Here is an 8,822-nt window from a genome sequence, read left to right as displayed (position 1 = left end):
CCTGCTTCTTTGCGGTGCTTTGTACGAGCATGAATCATAGATAATTTACTTTATTAGATAATGTTCATGCTTTGTGATGATGAGTTCCCATGCCGCACTACATTTTATATTGAAGTTATTGCAGAGCAGATTCTCCTGGGTGTAGTTGATCATCACATTTCCTTAATTATTCAAATATCACCCCTACATTTTGTTGCAACTATAGTGTAGTTAAATCCGTGGAGATGTTTGTCTTTATAAGTATATAACTGTTGAATTGGAAACTCTGTTTTTGTCTTTCAAGGGGGAGGTGGGTGGGGTTGATCGTATCATATAAGCATGTTGAGTGAGATTTGTATTGATTAGAATTCATGTTCTCAAAAGCCTGTTACCATTTAGTGGCTAAGGTTAGCTACGTTCTTTCCTTAAAAGAAAGCTACCTTTATTTTGTTTGCTGATTAACCGGTATTGATACGCAGTTAGCTCTTGAACTGGGTTTATTTATTTATTTTTTATATTATATTATATTTTATTTTTATTAAATAACATTAATTTTCAAACAATTTCATTAGGTAGTATGTTTTCAAAACTATTTAGAAATTTAACATCTCAAGTGTAATGAACTTGATTTTGGAATGCTAAACTCAAGTCCATTAAACTTGTTTTCTGTCAAATTGAAATCACACCTTACAGACTCGATTTTGATACTCACTCAACAAAAGCAAGAACAATGAAGAACATCGAAATCAACAAACCCACAGCAAAATCAAAAAAACCAAGCACGAGTGTTATGATTGCAGCTCGGAAGCTAACTTGGAACTCAGAAATCAAGCTACCTTCTTCTTCTTCTTTCTTTTTCTTCTTCTTCACTTAGTCAGATTCTTCTAGGTAATTTTTTTTTTCTTTTGGTTGTGGGGTTCTTTGGTTAGACCCTCCATCTTCTCTGTCAAATTCTTCCTCTTCTTCTTCACTTAGTCAGATTCTTCTTTTTGCAATACTGAACTCGAGCTCTATAGGCTTGATTTTGAGGTCGTTGAAAACTTGAAATTGATTTTATTATACTCGATTTAGCACACCAAAATCGAGTCTTACACTATTGAGATGTTAGTTTCATAAATAGTTTGAAAACGATGCTAACTAACGAAATTGCTTGAGGATTGGTATTACTTTGCAATTTTTTCCCTTGAACTGCAATTCCATGAGTTGAATTTGTCAATTTGGTTGACCACCAAAAATCTTCTATGTTAAAAACTTAAAACCTCATTGGCTTTAAGTAATTATACCATGCTTATACATAAGGTAATTGTTTTCCTGCTTGCATTTGTTTTTTAAAATCTCCAAATGAGAAAACTTTGCTGGTCCCTGCACTATATAGAGTGAGGAGTCTTTAATAGCGTTCTATGGCCTATAGGAGCCACAAGGTGGTCCTAGTCATTGAGTTGTACCCAAACTTTATGGAAATTATTTTTGCGTAGTGTTTAGTCGTGAGATATTATAAAAGTACGAAGGACTTAGTTTGGATTCAAATTTATGATCATAACACTGGTTAAGATCAATTAGATTTATTGTCATATCACTTTGTAAGTTATTTATAATATAATTTTAGCATTTTCTTGGGTTTTTTTTTTAAAGAGTCGTGGTATGTAGGCCAAGTACTAACAACTACATGTATCTAAATCCCACAAAGAATTGATCAACCTAAACTTAAGGGCTAAATTTTGGTTCACAGACCACCAAGTTTTATCATAAAATCATCAAAATTTTCAAATTAGAGGATATCTGTAAATTCCAAAGCAAGATATAAAATGCATCAAATCCGATGTTGTATGGGATGCATCCCATGAGAAATTAAGAGGTATCGTCTACATTTTCCTCTCTTCCAAAACAGTCAACTTGCACTTTCGCTAATAATCATTTCTTACTGATACCATGAGTACTGTCTCATGAGAAATGCAGAAACTTTCCAAATATGACAGGTGAACTATTATTCAATATTGAAAAACAGCCAAATCATTTATCCAAATAATCGAAAGAGGGGAATGATGAGAGTAAAGGAATAACCTTGTATATTTTGTAACCTAAAAAATGGATTTCAAGGAAACCATCTAGGTATCTCAAGCAGTATGTCTTGTCCCAACCTTGAGGGAAAACCTGTTAATAGAATAATGCACCAAATTAAATTCAACGGTGCCTCCATTTTCCTTTTAATTTACTAAATATAAGAAAGTAAGAATCATGGCAACATAATGAAGTTTGAGCACAACCATCAAGTACTACTCACATCAAAACTTATTTGGCCTCCTATTGAAAATGTCAAGTTAAGATGAGCAAACTTCTCACAAAACATAGAAACCATTTTTGGGCGAATATTGTGAACCTGAAACCTCAATTGTATGTTTCTTCCATATTAAATACCAAATATCATAAAAGCTATAATATGATCAAAAGGAAAACTTAACATTAGTATTTCTGGGGAAAAAGAGATAAGAAAAGAAAAGGAACCCATGCTGTTGTTAGTTGCCACCTTGTCATACTTTTCAAACTCATCCCTTTCTTCTTGGCTGCAGTTTCGCCCAATTAGTGATACATTCAGTGTGCCACTTCGGAATTCCATAAATGTTCCCCTAGAGATTTTAAAAAACAAGTCCTGCTTCGATTAAAATACACAAATACAAACATATTAAGGCTTTGTTTTCCACTAACCTTTTTATATATCCAAGTCAGCAATATAATGATGTGTAAAATTGATAAATTCCTGCACATTTGCAGTCCATCAAGACAACAGATTGATTATCTAGAATGCTTGCAAAAGAACACTTCTGTAAATTAATGAAATTCTTCTAGTCATTATTGATGCGATGTTGGCATCCAGGCATATACATGGGGGGAATTAATTGTTCTAGCCCCTGAAATAAGCACATGCTGCAAGGGGACATTTAATAACAAAGGGACTTACCTTGAGTTTCTCTTCTCCAAGAAATGACTTTAAGCTCTGGAAAAAGGAAGAAACATAACCCATCAAGGACATATTATATCAAATTAAAGAAACAAGGAATATGCAAAAAGATACATAGTTTTGTCATGGATCCTAAGGATACAAATTATAATTGGTAAGCACTTATAAGGCTGTAAACAACCCAGGGGCACTCTCTCTCTCTCTCTCTCTCTCTCTCTCTCTCTATATATATATATATGTTTTAACTGGCAAGTTAGACGTGCTCATAATGAACACACGACCTCAACCTCCATCCCTTTCTTATGGGGGAGGAAGTGCATTTTAGCTGGAGCTCAATGGCATCCAAAGGCATTTTTCAAACTTAGCTAATGTACCAGGAGCAATTTTGAGATTGCTTTCTTGTATTTTGGGTTTATGTGGTAATTAATACCTGGGTGCCAATAAGCTTCCCATCTTTATGAGCCACAAGGCCAGTCTCAGAAAATACATAATCATACAAAAAAAGAGATTCTTAATACAAAAATCATGTAAATATTAAATGCAGTGAAGTAGAATACAGCATTGGCCTCAATATTGAGAACAATTGAGAACCATCAGATATAGAATATAGGCCATCTGAATAGGCATAGAAAATATACCAAACACTTCAAACATCACATGGAAGAAATTCACAAGCTTACAAAGGCTAGACTTGAAACCAATTTATAATTTTATGAAAAAGATATTGCTTGATTATCAAGGTTCATAACAAATGTTGCCTCCAATCCATGACAATTATAGTTGAAACTTGAAAGCTAAGCACCAAGTTATTTTCAATCACATTGAAACAAATGGAAATCAAACAGATTTCTGGTTCCTTGCTTATTTTCAATACTTTCTCTTATGAGTTATGAGCTAAAAGCTAAGAGCTAGATAGAGCAAACCTGTCTTCCCAAGCTGCTCTGATATTTTACCAAGGTCAGATCCACCCACAACACCAGCTGTCACAAACTGCGGTCAGGGGGAAAAAAAGTTACCCAATGCATTATGGGGAGGTCGGTAGAAGTAAACACAAAGAAAACAAGTCCCCACAAAAACTCAAAATGCCAATCAATCATGTACCTTTCGGAGTTCCCGCATGAATTCTAAGATTTCTGGAGTGACCAACTAGTAGTTAAATAACATTGCATCAAACACAATATATAACGTGTACGCAATATTTATATTATGTAAACAATTTTTACAAAACAACCATGCTCTAGATAGGTACTCTACTAAACAATCTAATGGAACAAAATAAAAATAAAAAACAGAGAAGAAAATCAATACCTTTCTTGGAGCAGTAAGTGTCCCATCAACATTGAATAAAGCAATTAAGCCAGGCTTCCTCATGGCCATTACACTCGATATATTTTCTGCTACAACAAATTCAATACATCACAATGCTTCCAACCAAAATAAATAAATAAAATGAAAAATGAAATTCAGAAGTAGTTTAAAATCAAAATGAAACCCATTTGAATTCCAAATCTTTAAAGCTGTCCATACATGTATATAGATATAAGCACTTCAAAGTTTGGAATGAAATTAGACTATGTAGGCTGCAATTACAAATTTAAGGTTTGGTCATTGAGCTTAATTACTCAAGTGGTTCTACTCATTAGACCTAGAAAAACAATTCCAGAGAAGAATCCACGCATTAAGTCGACTCTTTAAACTCCTCATATATCTTTATGTTGACTGTAAATTTTGAAAATATAACCGTTGAATTGCATATTCTTATTATATCCTACATGCTTGCAAAATTTCAAGAAGATCAAAGATTAATTACTATGTCATCAAACAAATGTAAATTTATTGATTGAATAGTAAATAACATCTAATTTGAATAAAATTTGATGCGCATATTAAGAATATAAAGAACATAAAATTCAATAGTTAAACTTTTAAAATTCACACCCAAAAAAAGATATACGAGAAGTTTGAAGAGCTTGAAGAAAAACTTTGCTCAAGTTTAGGTGGGTACTGTTCAAATAAAGTTTATTATATAGGCAAAATATATATATATATATATATATAGCAACATTGGGGTTTTACTATTTTAGCTGATTTTAAATAGACTTCCTTTTTTTGCCTTCTCAAGAAAAGGGAAAACTTGTTTAGTTCGTTGAAGTTTAGGGCTTTGCTTGTAGTGTATTTTATCGAAAAAAAATATCTTATGAGATAGTCCCATAAAATTTATTTTGAGAAAGCGGTTTCAAAATAGTAAAGTGTTGTAAAACAAGGTGAGAGATTTATAAAATGGGCCCAACTTAAGTTGAGTTCCTTATTTATATTATCTATAAGAGGATTCCCTGTTTGGTTTTCAACATTTTCCGTGCTAAAATACCATACAAATTCTTAAACTTTCTAAAATATCCCAATCTTTTAGTTGAATCATTTTAAATAAAAAAACACGAATTGGTTAAAAGAGTAATTACTCTTTCTAAGTTTTAGGTCTTAAAACTTAGAACACTATCTCTATCTCATTTTTAAACATTATTCCACGTTACCTTACTTCTTTCTTAAAAAAAAAAAAAAATTACACACAATTATTTATATATCACTTTTAGACATTATAACACTAAATAAAAATAAATAAATAAACAAGCATTATTGCACGTGCAAAGCGTATGTGATGAGTTTAGTGCAATAATATTAAGTTAAATTATGGTAGGAACCCCAAATTATACCATTTGCCTTGTAATCTCCTTATAATTGTTGCATTCCCTTTAGTTAGTTAATTAGTTGAGATAATGATAAGTTAGTTAGGAATTAAGCATGTCCATTTAACACATGGCCTAATTCATAGAGCACATGTTGAATTAACTAGCTAATTATCTTGAGCCATGTAAACCAATGAGATTAGAGCTAGTCTTCTATAAATACATAATTGTAATTTAACATTAGATATCATTGAAGAATAAACCAATTGATTGCTTAGTGCATTCCTCTCTCTCTCTCTCTCTCTCTCTCTCTAATATATCTCTATGGAAGGTGACTACATCGAATTAAGTTAATTTTTCTACAATTCCCATCCATCCCTATTAGAACGACTAGGTTCCTAACAAGTTGAAACACATAATTATATTGACTAATGTAACATAAATAATATCATCTTTCCTAATTACAAATTTAATGTAGTTATTATATGTTTGTATATAATTGAGGTCCTAACATGGTGCAAGTTTCTTTGAAGAATAGTTTGAGTGTTTGTTTACTTTTGTGTAAGAGAGTTATTGAGTGTATAGGGGTTTTGGATTGTGAGTTTGTGTGTTAGATTTGTGAGTTAGTTTTCGTTTGTAAGAGATTTTGTTTATATTTGTGAGGTTCGTGAATATTTTTTGTGTGAGTTTGATTTGTAAGGTTTGATTAAGAGCGGTAGTAATTCATATTATTTGATGATGTAGCAATGATCACACTATTTGACTAGCTTAGAAGATCTTTAATATGGAGAATACATAGTCAAAGGAAGAAATCAGATGACCTAGATGACACTAGTCTAATGTCTAAGTTTCTTTAATGTTGAAGTCAATCACTTTTTTTTGTATAAGTACATAGTTTTTACATTATCACTCATACCTATGATTATATATATATATATATATATATAATGCTTAATGACATCAATCTCTCTGACCTTCTATCTAGCAATATTTTACTAGATTGGCTTTGGTGCAGAGATTGCAGTTATATACTACAATTTCTGGAGTTATCGCATGTTAGTATCATATGGCTACAATCTTTGTGCCAAAGCCAATCTAGTAGATACTGTTGGATTAGGCCTAGAAGGTCAGAGAGATTGATGGCATTTAGCATTAAAGAAATAAATTTTTAATAAATTTCACAATTTGCTAAAATGGCAAGTTGTTGTATTTGAAGTAATATTATTTTATTTACTTATCAATTAGCATCACTTTTGTTTTGTAGTATTATTTGCATCAATCTCAATAGTCTACAACCATATATAAATGTTGTATTTTTCTCAAAAAAAAAAAAAATATATATATATATATATATGAATGTTGTATCGCTAAACCCCTTTTCATTCTTTTATCATTTTATTTTATATTTTTATTATTATTGGGATAGACATTGCTAAACCCCACTGATAATTGACAATGATAACAACAGCAATGACCAAAAAGAATTCGCAATGGGTTATGGTGGTCCACTAGGGAGGACTTAAAGTTAATAATGGTGATGCATGTGATGTGAGTGAGACCATGAAATAAGATGAAAAGGACAGAAATATAGTAATTATTATGCGTGATACTTTTTCAACTTCTCCTACAATAAAACCAACCCAAACCCAAAGCAATAATTAGATTATTGGATCCCATCCCATCGGCAACGTCCAAAAATCTATCATCCCAGCAATAAATTTTATATTCATGGCATATACTATTATATATTAGGGAAAAATTAATGTTCAGAGACTGAGTAGTCATAGCAGGTTTAGTTAACTGGTGGGCAGTAGGAAGGAACAAGGAACCAATACTAAAGCTCTTTTTCAACTTCTCCTACAATAAAACCAACCCAAACCCAAAGCAATAATTAGATTATTGGATCCCATCCCATCGGCAACGTCCAAAAATCTATCATCCCAGCAATAAATTTTATATTCATGGCATATACTATTATATATTAGGGAAAAATTAATGTTCAGAGACTGAGTAGTCATAGCAGGTTTAGTTAACTGGTGGGCAGTAGGAAGGAACAAGGAACCAATACTAAAGCCCCCTAACTATCTTTTTAACAAGTTCTTTTCTCTTCATGTTCAACCACCCAACAACTGGTGATTGGATATTAATCTCTAACAATCTCTTCTATTCTCTTCGTAAGTTCAGTTCAACCACTAATTTACATATTCTCTAACATTCTCTTCTAAACATAACTTTTCTGAGTTTAGGTGTGTATCCTATTTTCTACGACCGGTTTTATGTAGCTCAACACATTTTGTGTGATGATACTTTTTAATCTTTTATTATATATATATATATATATATATTTTGAGAATGATATATATATTCAAGTGGTTGATGATCATGTTTCGACTTAGACATTTATTTATATATCATAGTTAATTAATTTAGATGTTTATTAATTTATGACTTGCAGTCTTACTTAATATATAGTGAGAAGGATTTTTACGTGGTGGACCATATATGCCATCTCTTCAGTTCAGTCCTGACTTCTATAATTGTCTTTCTTGCTCCAACATATAATTGTATTGTACTTTTTCAGTTGTTTGTCATGACCTGCTGAAATGGAATAATCTATTCTATAACTTAACAAACAAATTAACATTTGTATATTGTTTTTACTGTAATTTTGATTTAACTAAATTTCATAATCTTAATGTGAAGTTTTTAGTACTCTATATATTTTAATAACCAATAACGAGGAATATCTCATAAATAGTAACGGTATTTGTTATTCTTAGCCATTCTTTGATGATAATGATATTTCATAATTCCACATGGGCCTCAGTAACTGATTTTGCATTTCATGAAATGAAATAAAAATCCCATGTTAACTTGTGCAAGTCTTTTAGTCCTTTAATCTTCGAGAGTGACTACATATGGTGGCACCTTACACTCATATTATATAAACTCATGGACATTAAAAGGAGGTATGCCAATATTTTTTTTCCTATTGATTTTTGACTCCCTTCTGGCTCTGGGAAAGGGGTCCTTCACAAGGGATGGGACTCTCAGATACAGAGAGTGATCGTGTACTACTGAGGTGCTTCCTGTCTCGTTGTGTTAATGATTGCACTAGTGGGGCTATATTTATTGACATCATTTTGGTAGCCGTGTTATTGTGATTGATAAACCAATGGTCTTGACCTACCAGGTTATAGCTG

General features: G+C 31.8%; 1 long non-coding RNA gene across 3 annotated transcripts; it reads right to left on the bottom strand.

The window, feature by feature from the left end:
• Window positions 1-531: 531 nt before the first annotated feature.
• Window positions 532-4,128, bottom strand: LOC112009756 (uncharacterized). 3 transcript variants are annotated; one of them, XR_010628623.1, is made up of 6 exons: window positions 4,037-4,128; window positions 3,859-3,925; window positions 2,936-2,971; window positions 2,683-2,734; window positions 2,261-2,603; window positions 532-2,130 (listed from the first exon to the last, which is right to left on the bottom strand). It is a non-coding gene; the product is annotated as an uncharacterized LOC112009756 (long non-coding RNA). The 3 variants fall into 3 exon arrangements; XR_010628624.1 differs by lacking the exon at window positions 4,037-4,128 and having other exon boundaries at window positions 2,261-2,356; window positions 2,504-2,603; window positions 3,859-4,005; XR_010628622.1 differs by lacking the exon at window positions 4,037-4,128 and having other exon boundaries at window positions 3,859-4,005.
• Between the last annotated feature and the right edge of the window lie 4,694 nt (window positions 4,129-8,822).

This window comes from Quercus suber, unplaced genomic scaffold (assembly GCF_002906115.3).
Source record: "Quercus suber isolate HL8 unplaced genomic scaffold, Cork oak 2.0 scaffold_58, whole genome shotgun sequence".
Lineage (NCBI taxonomy): Eukaryota > Viridiplantae > Streptophyta > Magnoliopsida > Fagales > Fagaceae > Quercus > Quercus suber.
Note: the sequence above shows the minus strand (reverse complement) of the source record. Positions and strands in the feature narration are given on the sequence as shown.